This window comes from Protopterus annectens, chromosome 11.part0 (assembly GCF_019279795.1).
Source record: "Protopterus annectens isolate FY-2018-M chromosome 11.part0, PAN1.0, whole genome shotgun sequence".
Lineage (NCBI taxonomy): Eukaryota > Metazoa > Chordata > Ceratodontiformes > Protopteridae > Protopterus > Protopterus annectens.
In genome coordinates this window covers 802,221,719-802,241,891 of record NC_056745.1, presented here as the reverse complement: position 1 = coordinate 802,241,891, position 20,173 = coordinate 802,221,719, and the positions used below count along the sequence as shown (strand labels likewise).

Genomic DNA, 20,173 nt, shown 5'->3' with positions numbered 1-20,173 from the left:
CTATGTGGTAATTAGGGGTTACCTTGTTTTTCCCAAAGGGTATGACTATACATTTTTTGGCATTTAGCTTAAGGCCATGGCTCTGGCACCAGTTATCCATTTCTATGAGACCTTTCTGGAGGATGTCTGTGTCTGATGGAGTGTCAATTATGGTGCCCAGTTTGCAGTCATCTGCAAATTTTGTCAGCCACAATCCCCCTATGTTTGCCTGAACTTCAGAAAAATAAATGCCGAACAAGAGGGGGCCCAGGACTGAGCCCTGTGGGACACCGCTCGTGACCGGCTTAGAGTCTGACATGGCACCAGCAACTCTAACCCTGTGTGTTCTGTCCTTGAGCCAGTTTGCAACCCATCTTGTGACATATGGGTTTATATCTAAGCTGGTGAGATTTTCTATGATGCCCGAGTGGGGTATTGTGTCGAGCAGCTTTTGCTAGGTCAAGGTAGGCTGTGTGAACTGCCTTACCCTCATCAATGGCCTTAGTGACTGTTTGAAAAGTCGACCAAGTTCAAGAGGTAGGATCTGCCCTTGACAAAGCCAAAGTGGGTAGGATCCAGTGTCTGTAGGTCCCCAATGTCTTTATTTATGAGTTCCATTATGATCCTCTCCATAGCTTTGCAGACAAGGCTATAAAACCCACATAACAAATTTATAAAATCATAGAAAAGAGTTAAAACCACGTCCACTCACAAACGAGGAACATTATTGAGTGTTTGAGCTGCTGAAGATACACTTCTGCTGCCTGGATTCATCCAGTGGTGCACTGCATGTATGTATGACCTAGGTACATTGGCAAAAATAGTGTCAGTGTGTGCAATGTTATACAATATCATACTTAGGAATCCATTACAACAGGATAGGCAGTTGCTGGAGTAGCAGTCCATAGAATAGCAGTCAGTGGGGGTTGAGTTAGAGTGTAGGGGCCAGCAGTAAGTGTGATCATACTAGGCAGAGTTGGGCAAAATATGCCATAGCATTAGCAAAGAGGCAATATTTTTCATATGACTTCAAAACATAGTAGACAAGAGTAAAGCAAATACACTACAGTAAAAGTAATGGATGCAAAACCAACATGAGACTGTGAGTATCCATGTACAGGTTGGCTACACTGTGAATCTGACATACACAACCCAAGTAACAATGAAAATATAGCATGGGCAGAGTTACCATTTATGTGGTATTTCCTGCAAGAGTTGTGGAAGGGGCAGTGTCAGTGGAAGAGTGTGAGCATGATGTACTGGGGCTGTGTGGTGGTGTGACTGTGTGTCTGTTGGGACACAGCCTTAGCATTAGTTGTAGCACTACAGTTTGATGCACAGGACAGAGTCATGGCATGCATGGAAGAAATTTCAGCATCTCATGCACATTCCCACCCATGAGATCTGGCTCTACCAGGAATTGCTCTGGATGGAACTCGACCCTGGTTAGATGCTGGAGTGATACACAACTGTGACTGATGTCTGCCATGAGATGTATCACTGTCTCCAATGCCATGACTATGGGGACATCCTCTTCTGGAAGTAGATACCTCCACAACAGATGTAGCTGTGGAAGTGCTAGTGGTGCATTAGCAGGATTTTGGTTATCCATGGCCACAGTGCCTACCATCTGTGGATGTAGCAGTGGACCAGCTTTGAGGATGTTCCTCACCTCTGGCAGATGAGCCAGAGAGGACATGACACATTCCAGTATGTGATTGAGTCTATCCAAACAATCACACATATAGAGCAGGGACTGCCATAATTTACCATGCACACCATGAATCACCCTCACTAAATATGTCATGGCTGTGTGGGTACTAGACTGTGATTCCATGGTGGCCCTGCACACACTCTGCATTGCAGTCACTAACACATCAACCTTGGGGAGAGGGGACAGTAATCATGTCACCAGTGAGCACCATTACCTCCCCTGTGTGAACCTCTCTTTACATGGGTGCTAGGGGCAGATTCTGACATATGTCTACTGCAGCCCAGCACATTTTCCTGACTAATTCTGTCCCCATTAACCTGTCTTCCCTGTGAGGTATATGTATCCTGGGTATCTGGGGGCATTGAGGCTTGTCCATTGTCTCTCCTGGGGTGCAGTGGTCACATTCCCTGTGTCCAGCACACACTATTTATACCTCTGCTTTGCAAGCTTATCCCCATCATCATTATCAGAATCACAGATCTTACAACATCAGGTGGGCAGTGACTAAGGTACAGATAACGTACAGGTATTATTATACAAAAATAAGTCTACATACCTTGGATATCTCCATTAGATTGTCTAGATGTCTGGTCCTGATCTGCCACAACATCCAGCACAGCACTGTATGACTGTGGAAGAGGGGTTCAGGCATCTAGGCAGCGACACATTTCCCTGTGGTACATTTGACTGGGGACACATGGCTGAAGTGACATTCAGCTGCAGAGAAATATGACTGTTTGCAAATTCCCTGTGGACAAAGAGAAGCACACACTGCCATACTCACAGCTTTAATAACCAAATGCACAGGGGGAAAACATTGTCCATGGTCCACAAGTGAACATGAGACAGCAGGCAATACGGCAGGCATCAGAAGCAGGCTGGCCAGAGGGCTTGTCAGTGGCAGTAACAATGCAGGGCACAATGAGCAGTGCCTTTATAACTGGAGTGTGTGGACCACTATTCCCTTCAGTGTCTAGGGAACATTACCTAAAATTCGTACTGGAGCATAAATGTGACTACAGTAGCCTGCAAGATTTCCTGCATGCTGTAGCACACTTCTACATGTTATAGTTACATAAGCATGTGCTCTACACTGAGCACAACACTCATTACTTCTTCTGCTGCCATGCATGTGTCCCCAGTCAAATGTACCACAGGGAAATGTCTCGCTGCCTAGGTGCCTGAACCCCAGCCATACAGCAACTACAAGCTGATTTCCTTTGTCATATCAAATGGATTAATAACAAAGTGATACTGAATGTTTCCAAGCTTAAAGAAGTACTGTTTGGTACCACAGGTTCAGGCACCAAGTTCAAGAGGCAGGATCTGCCCTTGACAAAGCCAAATTGGGTAGGATCCAGTGTCTGTAGGTCCCCAATGTCTTTATTTATGAGTTTCATTATGATCCTCTCCATAGCTTTGCAGACAAGGCTCGTCAAACTTATGGGGCGGTAATTTCCAGGGTCCGTAGAAGCACCGCCTTTGTGGAGTGGGACCACAGTTGCCGTCGCCATTCTTTGGAGTGCGTATCCTGTAGTAAGGCTAAGATTAAACAGCAGCCTTATGTGTGGGTTTAGTTCCTCATTGAGTTCGTGTAGCACACAGCCGGGGACACCGTCCAGTCCCATTGATGCTGTGTTTTTTACTTTAGAGAGAGCAGCTCTCACCTGGGCATCTGAGATGTTTGGGAGGCTAGACTCTGGTGGGATAGATATTTCTCCTTTTGGGGGAGGGAGGGAGAAATTTGCCCTGAACCTGTCTGCCAGTATGTTGGCAATGTCTGTGGGTTCAGTGATTTTTTTATCATTTTGGACTAATTCTGAGCATATCTGTGAGTTTCCACCCAGGTTTCTTACATAGCTAAAGAAGGCTTTATGATTGTCTTTTGTGTCATTAGCGATTTTCTCTCAAAGTTGGTCTTGGATGATTTTATGAGTGATCGTAGCTTTTTGCTAGTATTGATCAGAGATGCCTTCCCATTTAGGGATTTTGCTCTGTCATGTAGTAGCTTTCTCCTCTTGTCGTAGAGTTTGTTTATGGCTGGAGTCCACCAGACCAGGCGCCTGCCTTTGGTGGAAAGGGTCTTGATTTTATTAGGGATTGCTTGATCCATACATTCCTGGAGGTGCTCGTAGAAGGCATTTGTAAGGGGGGTTCAGGCACCTAGGCAGCGAGACATTTCCCTGTGGTACATTTGACTGGGGACACATGGCTGAAGTGACATTCAGCTGCAGAGAAATATGACTGTTTGCAAATTCCCTGTGGGCAAAGAGAAGCACACACTGCCATACTCACAGCTTTAATAATGCATGGCGGCAGAAGAAGTAATGAGTGTTGTGCTCAGTGTACAGCACATGCTTATGTAACTATAACATGTAGAAGTGTGCTACAGCATGCAGGAAATCTTGCAGGCTACTGTAGTCACATTTATGCTCCAGTACGAATTTTAGGTAATGTTCCCTAGACACTGAAGGGAATAGTGGTCCACACACTCCAGTTATAAAGGCACTGCTCATTGTGCCCTGCATTTGGTTATTAAAGCTGTGAGTATGGCAGAGTGTGCTTCTCTTTGCCCACAGGAAATTTGCAAACAGTCATATTTCTCTGCAGCTGAATGTCACTTCAGCCATGTGTCCCCAGTCAAATGTACCACAGGGAAATGTCTCGCTGCCTAGGTGCCTGAACCCTTGGTACCACCCCCTAATGGCAGAAAACCTCTCAGTCACTTGTGATCCATGACCTTCTTGGCAATCCCCATTGATGAAGTCATCTCCGTAAATACCTTAGTATGTGGCTTGATCCCGCACTGAACTTTCACTTTCACGTAGAACAAATATTGAAGTAAATTAATTCCCTCCTCTTTTGGGCCTATACAATTTCCCTCTTTCTCTCCAGACCAACCAGGAATGCCACAGACAAAGGCATTCTACTAGCCTAGCTTGAATATGAACTTCCACTAGTTGCAGCAGCATCCAAGAAAAACTCCATCCCCATCCAAACTATAAGCAACTCTATCTGCTGTTTCATTACCCTCTCCCCTAGAAATGAGTATTATTATATCACGCTTAATAAAGTCAGTTGGTGACCTGTCTAATAATGTGGCAGCCTGCTTCTTGGATCCAAACTCTACAAGCTCCTCACAGAACACTCCTGTCCTTCCCTTGTCTCTGACCTCTTCAGATGATCTCCCAGTTACAGTCTAAGAAGTCTTAACCACATTGTTCATGTTCTTCAATGTCCCAGAACCAGACTTTATTGCACTAACCATGCCTTCTCCACCCTAGGCCCCAAATTATGGGAATACCTCCCTACTAATATTAAAGACCTCATGTAGTACTAGTCATTTTGTGCCCAGCTTAAAGATTGTATCAAGTCTGAGTCAGTTTGCAAATACTTTCCCTCTGGACACATCACCTAATCCCCCAGTCTCCCCTTTACCAGTAAGGCACCATTGTCTTCTTCACGTTACTTTCCTGCAGTAATATGTGACATCTCTTCTACATTGTATATATTGTATGTAGTTCATTTCTTTGAGTTCTTAGCTTACATTTGCTATCTTTTACATTGTGTGCTCTCTCCTTCCCTCCTTACCTTCACCATCTTTTCCTAGTGCCCCCATTACTGATCACCTTATTATCATTACTGTTATTAATCCAATCTTATCTTCACACTACATTTTGTTAGTATTCATAATACTTCTTGTTAACTTACTTGTCTACTGTCATTTATGTTTGTCCAGGCTGAGACAGAAATATATCAGTTTAGATTAGTGCTCTAACCCGGTTACCAAATTGAGTAAATAAATATGTCAACAAGTTCAGTATTAGTTAAAATCAGCCATACTTGAAAATACAGATGTGTAAAAAGTAGCACTTAATTTGTACAAACTGAGCTTTAGGTTTGCTTGAGTTCTACTGTATTTCAGCTTTTGCAGCTTCTGAACTTGGCTGATGTACAGTTTATTCGATGGCATGATGATGCTCTCTGTCAGTTTTCACACTTATATTGTACAAATTCACCTGGCTGGGTGAAATGAATATGCTAATCAGGGCACAATTCATTGCTGTTTCTGAATCACTCAATTTGCATTATGAAAACACCTCTTAAACATTGCACTCACGTCTCCTCAATATCATGCACATGTTTGGGTTGCTGGAGGCACTAATATGCATGTACAATCCAGGCCATGCCTGCAAAGGGATCTGTAATTCCACATATACCCTAACATTCATGGATTCACTGTAAAACCTACTTAACAGCATACACGGAGATACAGGATTGCCATGTTTTATACCTTAAAGTACCATTGTGAGCCATAATAACAAAGTAACTATATTTTCGGGTCTATATTAGAACATCGAATATTTAACAGTTTGAATCACTAAAGGTTGACCTTTAGTGATCGAAGTGTTAAAACATTGAATGTTCAGAAAAAAAAATAAAAACAACAACACAAAGAAAAACTAAACAGTGCAGGCAGGGCCCCCCCCACACCCTTCACTACTTAAATATACCAACTCCGAGACCGCACTATATTGAAGTAAACGGAAATCTCCCCTTATGGAGATTTCTGTTTACTTGTTCGATGTTCTGCAGTTTCACTATTTTCATGTCGACAATGTCAGATTCAACATTGTCGGCTTTGGAGAATTTAATATAGACCCTATATTTTTATATCCTGCCATCTGATATGCACATCAGGTGCCCATTAATGCCACTCAGTATGCTCCATATGATCTACATGAGAACTGCTTTGGACAATAATTTTCTGCCATTTTTACCATGAGTCTTCAAGATGAGACATCATTCTGGAGAAGAAGATGGTAGTGCTCCTCTAAGAGCACAGAGGTTGGGTGTGGAAGAGACAAAAGTATTTATTTTCCTCCACCATTAGCATTACAGCCAGAGGCTACTGCTGGAGGGCTGTCAAGGGTCTTATTATGAGACAAGTCTGGGATAGTTTACCTGAAGCTGTCCCCCATGTTACTGGCATCCTATACAGAAAAGAGTGTAGTCACCATTACATGATATGAAGGGTCACAATTACATGATATAAAGGGTCACTATTACATGATATGAAGGGTTACAAACCTCACCTCCCAGGCTGCTAGGAAATTAAACAGTGGCCACTACCTATACACTCTATGTAAAACATAAGCTACACATATAATCTGCTAATGAGTGATATGTTTTATTTCTATATCTCCTGAAGAAACTGACATGAATAGGCACCTGCACAGGAGGAGACTGCAGTACCTAAGAAAGTGCCAGGATGAGTTTACTTCCTTTAGAATGTACAGAGTTCATTATTAAAAGTAGTACAGATTCAGTTTTATATAGTACACCTTTCAAAAATCACTGCCACTTCTGTGATGACTTCCATAGTTCAAAGGTAGCAGTATGCCTGCTGAATTCTATTAGTGTGTTTGTTGGTGTTTGTGTGTGTACATGTGGGCATATGTACGGGTGAATGGATGAATTTCTGTGAGTGTGATCTGCGTGGGAGGGAGCTGTTTTGTGTGTACATTTGCATGTGTGTGTGTGTGTGTGTGTGTGTGTGTGTGTGTGTGTGTGTGTGTGTGTGTGTGTGTGTGTGTGTGTAGGGGTGGTGGGGTAGTACACCCCTAGAATGATGAGCAGAGTCTACAACATTTGTTGGGGGTTCCACTAACCACCAGGGGTAAATCTTAATTTTAGTGCCTTAATGGCACTGTAACAATACAGGGATAGGGGGAGAAACACTAGATATGCAAGATAACTTATAATACTTGTGCCTTAATGGCATTTTATCAGTAGGAGGATAGGGTGGGTGAAACATTAGACACCAAGGATTCTCAATAAAGCATGCCACAAAAGAAAAGTTCTGTGCCTTAAAAGGTAATACACTGGCCTCAAACTCTGTATCCTCTCCCTTCTCAAAGAGAAAATTAGTCCCTTGTACCATCACTAGACACCAGGGATTACTATTTTAAAATACATGCTTGTAAAACAAACAAAAAAAATGGGAGCATTGGGAATTTGAACCATGTCCCCTTGACAGAAGGCATCCATGCATTAGACTGCTATACAGGCTGATATGATAGTGCAACATGTGTTTTTTTGACTATTTATTGAAGATTTAGGACCTTATGCAATGCCTACAACATGATGTGCCCTATGAGGGAAAAGGGCGGGAAATGTTAAACATGCCCCTCCACCTCATAAACAACTTTTTCCCTTGCATGAATTTACTGAAAGATATGAAGTGTGAAATTCAAATTCTGGCATTAAGGATTGACTGGAATTGTCCATGCATTACTGTAGTAGGGGGAAAAGAAGGCATTGTGGATCATATGACAACAGGGACAGGTATGGGGTACATGTGTGTGTTTTTCTCTGTGATTGCGTATGTAGAACAGTGACTTGGGGGCAGGAATTCCATTGCTTACATGATATGGCCACCACAATTAACTATCATGGAAAGTGATGATTTGCACTTCATTGTAGTTACCTACAGTTCATAAAATATGCAGATTAGCTGATAATGAGCTATTTCCTTGTTGCAGTAATATGTCTATGAATCACTAAATACAGTATCATTGTAAAAGGCCTTTTTACCATGGGCCCGTGCCATGCACCTGATGTCTCTCTACTGTTTATTGCTAAGTTATTAGCCACTGAGTATCTTCATTGTTCTTTAGCACTTATAAAGCAAAATGTCTGCCTATATGGTTATGTAATTTAACTGATCACTGTCATGATATAGGGCAGCTATAGTCATTTGCTAGGTAATGTAAGGTACCTCTGCACTTAGTTTAGTTTATATTATTTCAAGCCAAGACTGTTCCAGCCTTTTGATGAACTATGAAATTATTCTTCAGTAAAACTCTCAAGAATATCCAATGCCCTTTTCCTTGACTTTAGACCTTATCAGAACATATTGTGAGCAGCTAGACGTAAGTTAGAACCTAGACGATGCCCTGTATTTAGGTATTCAGTTGGTCGAGGTCTTTGATAAACTGCACAGTTCACTTTAAATTATATAATCATGTCCAGTGAATTTCTGCATGTGCAAACAGCAAGCAAATTCAGTAAGAATGTAAAATAACGTATTTAATATTGGCTTTTTTAGTTAAGATCAAGTAGAATATTTAATGCATTTGTTAATTGTGTATTCACGCTGATCCAGTGGATGTTTTGCAGCAGAAACTTGTGGCACAAACAATCATAAAATAAAGAAAAGAGAAAACTATAAATAATGTAGAGTCAAAGAGGAATAATACAGAAAAGGTTTAAACTTCTAAACAAAATGAGGTATAAGAGGTATATGAGTAGTATATAGTTTACTGTATCAGGTCACTGGAAAGTCCACTGCTATCAGAAAAGTAAAGAATTGGGATAAATATTAATATAGACAGTAATTCTACCAATGTTTCTGGGATTTTGAACCATTACAGGACTGCAATCCGCGGTGGTGGTGCTGTGGTAGCGTTGTTGCCTCACAGCAAGACATTGTGCCGTTTGATTCTCAGCTAGAGCATCTTCTGTGTGGAGACATGCGTGAATGGGCGTACTTTCGTTGAAGGCTATGCGTCAGGGCTGGCAACTCTGTACGTAAAAATCTACTGCCAATCATTAGCGGACCGGAGTTCTGCTGTGGCGACCCCTAACCGGGAAAAGCCAAAAGACACATACAAACAGGACTGCCCAAATCAGTTTTAATGGGAATTTGCCATATGCTTTCTCTAAGTCTAGGAAAGCTCAGTTGGAATAATTTCCCATCTCTAGTGTCTTCTTAACTATCTGTCTCACTGCAAACATTGCATCAGTTGTGTATTCGTTTATTAATCACCTACTCCAGAAACTTCATGCTGTATGACAGGAGTTTGATACCACAATACTGCCTATAGCCATGAATGTCCCATTTGTTTTTGTACACTAGCACTAGTATGCTTATTCTCCAGACATCTGGAATGCTCCTTCCTCACCATACTGCTATGAGTACCTCAGGAACTATTTCTCCCCAATTTACCCAACATCTTGGTCATATCTATCATAACCTTGTCTGAACCGGCTGCTTTCTTTTACTTTATTTTCCTTAGTGCTGTTCTTACTTCTTCTTCTTGGGTGGGCTTCTCCTTTCTTCTTCTTTTATTATAAACTATGTCTGGGGTAGTGCATCTTCTGTGGGTATTCTTCATCCAGTAGCTGCTGGAAGTACTAATTTCTTCTACCTTTGATGTCCTGTGGACTGTTGAGCAGGTTGTTACTGGCATCCCTTATGAAGGGTGTCTGACTGTCTTCTTTATCTGTCTGTCTTTGCCTTACAACTCGATAGAATTTTTTTGTGCCATCTACTGAGTCACTTGTAGCTGCTAGAGTGCATATGATGCCTTGCTCTTCACTACTGCAACTGCTCTTTTAGCCTTTCTTAGCCAGTATTTGTTCTTATCCAGGTCCATCTTTTCTATCTCCCACTTTTTCCTTTTTCCTGCATTCCTTCTTTCTTTTGATGACTTCCTGGAGTTCTACATTTCGCCACCAGCTTTCCATATGTACCATATTTCCATACATGGTTTGGCCACATATATGTTCTGTGGTTGTCATACATATTGTTTTGAGGTGCTGTCACTTATGTCTTTGTTTCAAAATGATTTTAAATACATTCCAGGAAGACAAACTGACATAGAAGATGTATTAGTAGAATTGAAACTATTTACTGGAAAGTTGAATTTGGTTTTGCACTTTAATGAGATGGAACAAATTGAAATAGATCAGCAAAAACCAGCTTAAGACCATTTGTAGATGAAAAGTACATTTAGTCCTCCTCCACTGCACCCACTTATTCAAAGTTTCAAATCTGCATGCACAGAAGATTTTATATTCATTATTTAAGAATAATTGTGGTAATAATCACTTTAAAACTAATTTAAATGAAAATGAAAAACTATATTGGAAATTCTTATGCATGACAAAAATATTAAATTGGTGAAACTTGAAGAGGTTGGTGATATTGCCATATTAACTGACTTAAATTATTCTGGAAATACATTGTATATTCTGTATAATGGTGGCACCTACATTCAGGTATCTAAAAATCAAGTAAGTATAGTGTAAAGAAAAACAGATCTTCAGGTAGAAGAACGACTACAACTGATCTTATGTATAATTTAAAAAAGTCATGTCCTCGGTTACTATTTTCAACATTCCTAAAGTGCATAAGGACATTCTGAATCCACCACTCAATCCAATAGTCACTGGGCAGTGGTCTGGATCTTACCCTTTTGCAGTGTTAATTGATTGTATGTTGAAAACTATTTTTTCCATGAAAACCCACATGTTGAAAGACTCATGAAACTTTTTAGGGATGTTGACCAGTGATATATATGGCAGCTCTATTGCATTCCTCACTATTGATGTAGTGGACCTGATTTTTGTGCATTCCTAGCAAAAAAGGGTTTGATTTTTTCAGTTAAAGTCTTTTGTTATTTGATTTTTTAAAAGCTGGAGTTTTGCAAATTGTATTTGCATTTTTAGGTGATATTTCCATTTTATGGCAAGGGACTATAGAAGAAGTGAACTGGTTTGTTGATTATTTACAGACCACAACTACCTTTTTGAACTTTATCTACACCTATAGTAATGAGAGTGTGAACTATTTGGATACCGCCATCTAACATGCAGATGGAAGTCTGAGTTCTAGAATATAGAGAAACCCTACTTTTAGCAATACGTATTTGCATTTCAACAGCTACCATCCTTTTACAGATAAAAGGAGTCTTCTCAAGCAATTAGAATAGCAAGGCTGACCTCTAATAAGGATATTCTAAAGGAAGAACAAGGTAAGTTAGTTGAAATGTTTTAAACGAGGGGCTATCCTAAACAATTGAGGGCAAATATTGTTAATGAGGTATACAAAAATGGGATGAAATGTATAAGCCACTTTTAGTTGTATGTATAGAGGGAAAAAAAAACGATCTCAGTTTGTGAACACTGGACAAAAGGCTAAACAGAACTTTTGTTTTGCCATATTGTGAAAATGTCCATATGTTTGGAAAACAATAGAAAAAGAAATGGTCATTGATTATAGTGAACACAAAAATATTTGAAATTTTAGGGAATAAGCCAAGTTTTGTTTATAAAACTAGAAGAAAAGAATTTGTAAGTAATAACAATAATAAAATAGACTAAGAAAAAAACTGTGACATGATTGGAATAACTAAGTGTAATATAAGTAGGCAATGCCCATTAGTGTATGAGATAGCAGCTTTAAAGATTAGCAATGCTTTAAGTACAACTTTTAGACTACCAAGAGCTAACTTTCGCACCATGGGGGTTGTATATGTTGCTCAGTGTTCAAGCTGCCTAGCCTTCTATAAATGTAAAACCTAGTGACAGTTTAGAAAAAAAATTATGAACACATACTGTCTTCTTCTTCTTCTTCTTCTTTCGGCTTTTTCCTGGTTAGGGGTCGCCACAGCGGATCACCTTGTCCGCACATTGAATGGCAGTGGAGTTTTACGGTGTCGAGTTGCCAGCCCGGTGCCCAACCTTCCACAGAAGGCACACTCACACGCACACCTAGGGCCAATTTTAGAGTGTCCAATCCACCTGCAGCATGTCTTTGGGATGTGGGAGGAGCACCCGGAGGAAACCCACGCGACCACAGGGAGGACATGCAGACTCCGCACAGAAGGCACCCCAGCCCAGGATCGAACCAGAGAACCTCTTGCTGTGAGGCGGCAATGCTAACCACTGCACCACCGTGGCCGCCCTATGAACACATACTGTATATGACATAAATACTATGAGTGTAAACAATGCACTGTATACTGTAGAGATTACATGGCATTTAAAAAGCAATGCCAGTGTACCCCCACTTCTGAATGATTATATATTCATAAAACCTGTGTTAAAAATAAGATCTGCAAAATTATAAAGAAATATTGTTTTACTGTTTTTTAAACATGTTTATATTCTTATACATTTCAGGTAGGTTGTTTCATTAATATGTCATGAATTGATTATAGTGAGATTTTGAAGTCTAAGTAAAATTGTACAGAATTTTATGTGGAACTGAAAAAGGCTTTTAAATTAAACATTCAACAGTGTGCTTTCTGATGGAGTCATATGTGTTTCAATTTTATTTTCAATATTTATTTATTTTTATTTTTTGTCATCGTATTTTTGATTAACATTGTTTTATTCAATTTTGATGAACTGTTATGTTTGGGATGTACCTTGTACATGTTAAAGAAATACAATGGGTGTGAGCCAATATTTTAAAGGAAAGTTAAGTAAATTTAGATTATGCAACTTTAAAAATAAATTGATTGTAATTTTCCACTGGTTTGGTGGTTATATAAAGGGTACGATAAAAATCATCTGTTCACTCTACTGATGAAATGGCATGCTAATTTTTATAAGGGACCAAAGCACTCAATGTTTTTGTTCAAATAAAAGATTTCATTTTATTTTATTCTATAACTTAATCCAAGTTTTCCTGGTGTAATATGTGGCTGCTGTGTTAGCCTCCAGGTCGATGATTTTTTCAGTACTGGTGTTTTTGTTTGAGTTTATTTGAGTTAAATATAAACGATGCAAAAACCTCACAGGATTATCTCATACATAATAAAAGTTGTGATGTTTTTTCTTAGTAAGTGGTATTTCTTCAGCTGAATGCACAATTCGGGGTAAGACACTTTAATTTACAATAGCCATGTTACCATCATAACGATCAGCTAATATTTTAAAAACACACTCTTTAATAAAGGTTTCATGTTACTTATTTAATTTTACCTGGGGTACTTCTTTGCTTCAAGTAAATCTTGTGAGTGTTGGTCCTTGTTGCTCTAAATTAATATTAGTGTCACCTCATCTCTCTCACATGACATAATCGTATCAAGTATCTAAAAAAGAAAGAAAGAAAATCAAATTTACAAACAATTTCATTTGACGGAATGCTTGAATAATGCATTTTCTGTGAATTTCTTTCTTATGCCATATAGCATGTCTTGGAATCTTTTCTCAGTTACCAGACCTTTTTAACATGTGGCTGTATAAACTATGTATTGCACATTGCAGATGGCATATACCTGAATTGTTTACCATTGGTTCATCTTAGGATAGCCCAAAATATCTGTTTTTGTAATGTACTTTTTCCCAATAAAATGTGCCAATTATTGCTGTAATATTTTTCATCTTGTGCAAGTCCCCAGATAATTCAAAACAAAGGAAGCTCTATGTGCTCCTTTGTAATTTGCAGATGTTTTTCAGTAATTTCTTTAACCACAAATAAACCTTCCTGAGAAATAAACGATATAGAAGGAAGTTCTCCTAGTTTCACATCCTGTATATAAGAATCAGTAAAGTCCGAAACTGAACAATTTGGACTAAGTATGTAAAAAACTGCAAACATGCAGCAAAAGCACACACCGAAACAATAACTCAACAAAAACACATAGGCAAGAGCAATAATGTAAAGTATGTCCTGAAGGAGTCTGAATTAAAAAAAATGAAAACACTAAACCTTTAATCCAAGAGATGACTAGTGTGTGTTGAATATAAGCATCACTGACTTCTGCATAACCCCTCTCAAGAACATAAGCTCCTATCTTAGTTTAAAAATGATTTATCTGTAGTCAACATTGAAATTCTCACAAGCTGAAATTTAATGATGTTATTTATACTTTTAGCTGGTGTGACAGAGCAATGTAAATAGCTGTGCCCTTTTATCTATTTAACACATCAATGTACATTTTTATTTTTTTATTCATCATTTTGTTGATTGGTTTACTCCCATTAGGCTTGTAGCCTCTTTTCAGGGAGACCCAATGTACTATTTATACTACTACGGGAAATTTATCCAGAGCATTGGGAAACTTTGCCTACTCATCATTGTTTTGAGTGGGACCCATCTTAAAGGAGCAGATCCTGTTTGCATTCCAGGTTCAGAGGTGGCTTGGAGAAACAGAGAGGCAGATGGAGAGAGAAGGAGATGATGGAGTGGTGAAAGAAATGGAGGAGAAAGCAAATATCAAGACCAGAGAATGTGTGCAGGATTCTGAGGAAATATTTCAAAGAAATCTGTTTGAAGGAGATGAGTCAGCAGATGATGGATGTATAATTACAACACTCCAGTTGGTAGGGTTGTGGGATGATTTATTGAAGGAAATGATGGTGCAAAATTTGCCAGAAAATGAAGGAGATGTTTCTGGGGGCGGTGGGGGGGGGGGGCAATATGGAGAAAATACAAAAGGAGGATGCACAGACAATCATGAAGAACAGTGACGAGTTGGAAAAGAAAACATATTCAGAGAAAGTAAAAGAAGGCAAAAGAGAGTTAGCAGAAAAGAAAGCAAAACAGAAGTATGTGGTAAGGATTTAAAGTAAAGAAGACAAAGAAATAAACAGGTATGAAGTGTGGGATAATTTAATAGCTCCTTTGGGTGTAAAAACAAATGAGGTAAGAAAATGTATTCTTATTTTGCGACATTATATTTGATACTTTTTTTTTCAATGGAAAATTTTCTTGGAGAATATGAAAAAAAAGAAAATTTGCAACCTATGGAATCTTTATGTGATAAAAGCATTTAACAGGGAAACAAAAAAGAAAATTCATGTACAGTTTTGAACAGAGGTCGAAACAGAAACTTTGGAAGAACATTTGAAAACGTTATATAAAGAAGTACTGGTCATTACAAAATTTTATGACAAAAGAGGTTTATGTACTGGAGGCTGGGATTATAATATCATGTTAAAAATACAAAGAGAAAAAATATAAATAAACCAAGAATGATAAATGAGGATGGACTAGGGGTGTTGTAAAATATTGGGGACAACCAAAAAACATGTTTTTTTTTTGTGGAAAAGAAGGACATTTGATAAATAACTGACAAATGAAAATGTTATATTTGTGGAAAAATGGGACATGATGCAAAAATGTAAATTCAAATGTTATAAATGTAACAAAATTTGACATTTATCGCTGGATTGCAAAAATGAAAATAAGAGTAAGGGAAAAGAAAAAGAAAGAAGAAAATGAACAAAGAGAAGACATTTTAGCAGTAGTAGAAATAGAAGGAAATGATACATGAGAAAAAATAATAAAGAGGACATAGAAGAAGGTTCTGAAATAAGTGATGAAGAAGACATAAACCAGGAGGTAGTAAAAGAAAAAACATTCTATCATTAAAAGGGTAAAAGACAATTCAAAGGGATAAAAAGTACAAAAGAAACAAAAAGAAAGGAGATGGATGAAAAAAGGATATATAGATAGTTAATGATTGTGGGCTGGTATAATGGTTAAGGTGTTTGATTCACAGACACAGGTAAAGTTTAAATTCTTAGAGCTAGTCTTTCTAGTACTGTTCATTTTGCAAATGTGCAAAAGATTCATCAGGGCTGGATCTGAGGACAACCTATATGTCAGGCATAAATCACCACTCAGTAACCTGTGGGAGACTGTGTATAGAGATAGAGCCTTAAGGCAATCTATGTAGGACAGTGTGTTAATACCCAGGATTCTCCTGGTGAGGAACCTCTGTGGGTGTTCCAACTTTTGCAAATGCTTGGCCAGGTACATGATGATGGGGTAAGTGAACTCAGTGATGGGTCTGATAAGGGCCAAGTACTCTAACTTCCTTGGCTCTGGATGCCATACCCTTATCTATAGGCTGGGTGACCTAAAATGACTTTATAACTATCTTGGTTACATGTTGGTTGAAGGCCAGATTACTGTCTATATACATTCCCAGATCCCTAACTATCTGGTCACTCTCAGGGGTTGTTTTTTTTTTTTTCATGTAGTAACTGGCTTGTGTGAATGTTTTCCAAAAGGGCACTTTAATGCACTTTTTAGGATTGAGTTTTAAACTGTGGCTTTGGCACAAGTCATTTTTCTGTGTTACGCCTTCTTGTAGGATGTTAGTGTCATATTGGTAATCTTTGATAGCTCCCAATTTATGACTGTGAACTTGGTGATCCAGAGGCCCTTGACATTAGCTTTCACTTCCAAAAAGTAGATGCCAAACAGGTGTGGGCCCAACTCAACTGGTGACCGGTCTGTTGGCAGAGGGAGTCTCACCAATCCTGACTTCTTGGGTCCTGTCTTTGAGCCAGTTGGCAATCCAGATCAAGGTAGGTGGTATGCACTGTTTTCCCCTCAGCTATTGCCTTGGTGATCCTCTTGAAGAAATCTACCAGGTTAAGTAGGCAAGGTCTTCCTTTGACAAAGCCAAACCGAGACGGGTCAAGTGTCTGTAGATTGCCAGTGTCTTTGCTGGTCATTTCCATGTTAATTTGTTCCATAGTTTTGCATATTAGACTTGTCAGACTGATAGGTCAGTAGTTTCTGTGGCTGGCTGATGGACCACCCTTCTGAACAGGAATGATTGTTGCAGTCCTTTATTCATTTAGTACGTGATGGGTTTTTAAGCTGTGATTGAAAGGTGCCTCAAGTGGTCTTGAAAAACCATGTTTTGAGCTATTTAAGAAACAACCTGGCAAATTGACAGGGCCCATTGAGAAAGTGCTTTTGGCCTTGGTAAATGCTGTCAAATCCCGATCTTTACTGATAACTGGGGGGTTATTCAGCAAGGGATTTCACAGATGGTAGCTGGGATGGTGGTGGTGGTGGTGTGAAGTTTGAGTTGGATTTGTCAGCCAGCACATTCACTATGTCTATCTGCTCAGTGAAGGTGGTGCCACTTACCACCAATTCAGCATACTGTTTTGTGTTACCTTTAAGGTGTTGGACATAGTTGAAGAAGGCCCTATGGTTGTCCTTTGCCTGAGAGGGTATCCTGACCTTGTACTTGGCTTTGTTAGACTTAATTATTGCTATTAGTTTCTATTTTAGTTTAAATAGTGAGCTCTTGTCTTTATGGAAGAAACTCTTTCTGATTTTGGCCATGATTTTTTTCTTTTTGTTATATGTCCTTTTAAGACTGGGATTCCACCAGTATGATTTGCTTTTGGTGTTTGTTATGGGATTATTTCTGGTAGGTATAGACACCTCTATGCAGGCATTTACATGTTACTACAGGGTTTCTGCAAGCAGTTCCGCATAGTTTGCTGTGATCTCAAGGTTCAAGGGGGCACTGAATTTTGTCAAACCATCACTCAGTAGGACATAATTTACTTTAGAATAGTTCCTAAGTGTTACATGTTTAGTTAGGTTTTCCAAGCTGATTTTTATTTCCAAGCAGACAGTTTTGTAATCCACCCATCACCAATGAGAATGTGACATGGGGGTTACAGCACTACCTCATCTTGGTGAGTACTGGGTCCAGTATGTTTGAACCTCTGGTTGGAGTGTACAATATCTGATCCAGAGTATTTGTGTTAATAAAGTCCAGGAAATGTTGTGCCTGCAAGTTTGAGGCAGTGTATGTTTCCCAGTCTATAGAAGGGAAAAGTCCTTCATGATTATGGTATTTGTTTATATGGTGAGTGTCTCCAGTAGGTTTAGATATGAGTTTTTAGATTCTTGGGGCTTAGATGGTAACCTATAGTTAGCTAGGATATGGTAAGGGACTTTATCTATGGTGACATCCACATAAATGAATTCCAGGGCATCGTCCTGTTTAACCAACCTGCTCCATTTAACTGCTAGAATTTCCTCTGCCCTCCTCGGTCTTAGATCTGCTTCCTCACCAGTGCAACAGCTCTCTAGTGCTACCTAGTGGCTTGGAAGAGAAGACGTTCCACTGTGTCCTAGGCAAACATTCACCAGTCAGTATGAACACCATCTTGGGTCTCTCCCTAAAAGAAGCCATTGGCTTTGTGGAACTAACTCAGTCAACAAAGTATAAATAAATAAATTTGCATTTTATCTCTTACTGTAACATTACAGTACTTTTATAATCAGAGTATAGGAAAACAACTACTTCCCATTTATCTGGTTCAGTTATCCTGTTGTTATTCTGCTTGCTTTTCTTCTGTCTTCATGATATATTTGTAAATGTCTTTCTCTCTCATTAGCTCTGTAATTTCTTTCAAGTAGGTGATTTTAATTGAAACTTCATTATGCAGAGTCATGAAAAAAGGAGTCTAAGGTTGAGTCAAAAGTTTAAGCTGGATATGGGTCTTATTATGTTAGCACATTCTGCTGGAATAAAAGAAAAACAAATGTTTAGTACCTTAAATCCACAACAGTCAAGTAATCACTCACAAATATTTGAGGCATACTCAATATATATGCCCCTTTGCCAGGTGGGTCTTGTTTCCTCAGAGAAGAAGACCTCTTGGCCATCCAGATATGATTAACCCCTAAACCACAGACATCATACTACAGCTTTCCCCCCTAGAAGCCATATACCCAAAATGTGTTGGGCCATGATAGGCATGCAAATTGCAATGATGCCACAAAAAAGCAACCCCCCCCCCAAGTGGTGATGAGCTCCTCATTTGCCTGCCCACCTTACAATCTGGCAGCAACCCCCATCCCCTATCAGTGCATTCAGTCTCACTGGTTTACCCATTGCTTGGGTTATTTGGATCATAGTCAATAATGACATGGAGAGATCAGTATTCAGGTTTAGATGTTGAAGTCATTTTTGAAGGTACTGCTTAGCAAAGAAAAGGATGTAGTTTCCATTAACAAACTTTTCTTTGCAATTTAGTAGTGGCTGCTTGTTTTCTTCCCTAGTGACTAACAAACTTAATCATGGTTAATAAGCAGTTTCAGCCAATTGGATTATGAGGTTAGTTTCACCTTGGTGTAACAGCTATCAAAGAAGTTGAGTGAGAACAGTTGCAAGAAAACATTCTGCAGAACAGGGAACATTGCCTTCTAACTTTGTTCAAGTATTCCATTGTTTTGTTGTGAATTGTCCAAGGGGCATAAATGACTTATCAAAATAAAAAGTAATTAATTAAGTGTGCATGCGATAATTTCTATCATGTCTTTCTAAATACATTCTGTTTTGTTTTACAGGAAAATGCAATTAACGGAGAGCACATTTGGCTAGAAACAAACGTCTCTGGTGATTTTTGCTACCTTGGTGAAGATAACTGCCTTGTTAAAATTGCAGTAAGTACTTAAACTGATGCAACTGTACAAAATGTGAAAACCCATTAAATGTTCTCTTTTTTTACTTTCATAATTTTCTTCCTAATTATTTAATTTTCTAAAGGACAGATATAAAATATTGTGAAAATGAATTTGAAAGTCATACATTCTAGAATAATTTTACGTTTAGCTTGGATTGGTAAGAATATCACATAATTACAGTTAAACTGTGGTCTTACAACCTTGAACTATCACAATACTGTTTAGATGTATATTGCACAACTGTTTCTGTGAAACGAAATACTTGTCTCACTGATATATCTTCATTGTTCTGGTTTTGTATTTGGATTCTCCACATATGTTCTCTTCAAACAATGTTATGATTTTTCAGTGATGATAACAATTCTACACTGTCAGTGGCTTACCCCACTCATTTGTACCCAGATACTGAACAGTTACAGTACTGATGTTCATCTGTTGTCAGTTTT

The 20,173-nt window shown here is 38.9% G+C and overlaps 1 protein-coding gene across 1 annotated transcript in view; it reads left to right on the top strand.

The window, feature by feature from the left end:
* Window positions 1-20,173, top strand: part of DGKI (diacylglycerol kinase iota) — a 5,490,864-nt gene that overhangs the window by 303,473 nt on the left and 5,167,218 nt on the right. The window contains exon 2 of the mRNA XM_044088223.1: window positions 19,611-19,706. The gene's annotated coding sequence lies outside the window, so the exon portion shown is untranslated. The remainder of the gene's footprint in view (window positions 1-19,610; window positions 19,707-20,173) is intronic.